A 962-nucleotide genomic window follows, 5' to 3' on the forward strand; every position below is an offset into this window, starting at 1 on the left:
CCCTGCATCAGGCTCCGTGCTGGCAGAGTGTGGAGCCTGCTTGGGATTTTCTCTCCGCCCTTCCTCCGGTCTCTTTTTCTCTCTCAAGATTAAAAAAAAAAAAAACACCTAAAATTCTTAATGTCATCAGTTTATTTTCATCTGTAAAATTTCCTCCCATCTTCTAAATTAAAACAAGTTTCCAAACTGAAGATATTATCCAACTAAAACTATTCATGCAACTCAGAGTCAGAATTGTAGTCTATGAGGAGACATGTGTGTTTTCTGAGTTTCCTTTACCAAATCCAAATCAGTGTTATGCCTTGTTGATCTGTACTAGACAATAGGAATGAATATCTTCCACAAATGGATTCCTCCTCAAAACATATTGTCCTAAAACATAACTAATAGGGTTTGTATCATGTATGTTGAATGGTAACACAGTAGAAATTAAATCTGCTTTATTATACTTTTATTGACAGACTCTGCCTCATTTTTTTTACTTCTATCTTGTCTGATTAATGATCTGTACACATCTTTTCTTGTTTATATTATTCACCTTTCCTTTAATTTTTTTCTATATCTGTGTTATGTATCTTGAAAGTGTCAGATGGCCTTGATTCTAACACGATTCCAAACACAGCTTTTATAATAAGGTAGCTTCTCCCATTTAAATATTTTGTCCTAACAGCTATACTTGCTCAAATTTATACTTAAAATGCTTACACTCCTTTAATTTTTCCTTCGTCATCTATCTTGTGTTATAGTGTAGGTTTTGTATACTTTTATTCTTCAGTGATTAGAAATTTTGATATTGTTTTTTTACAAAAAAAGTTTAGGGGCAGCTGGCTGGTTCAGTCAGTTACACCTCTGACTTCGACTCAAGTCGTGATCTCACGGTTTGTGAGTTCATGCCCCACCTCGGGCTCCTCGCTGCAGTCAGTGCAGAGTGCTCTTTGGATCTTCTGCACCCCCCCCCCCCC

This window comes from Hyaena hyaena, unplaced genomic scaffold (assembly GCF_003009895.1).
Source record: "Hyaena hyaena isolate Hyena2069 unplaced genomic scaffold, ASM300989v1 scaffold_1152, whole genome shotgun sequence".
NCBI classification, from domain to species: domain Eukaryota; kingdom Metazoa; phylum Chordata; class Mammalia; order Carnivora; family Hyaenidae; genus Hyaena; species Hyaena hyaena.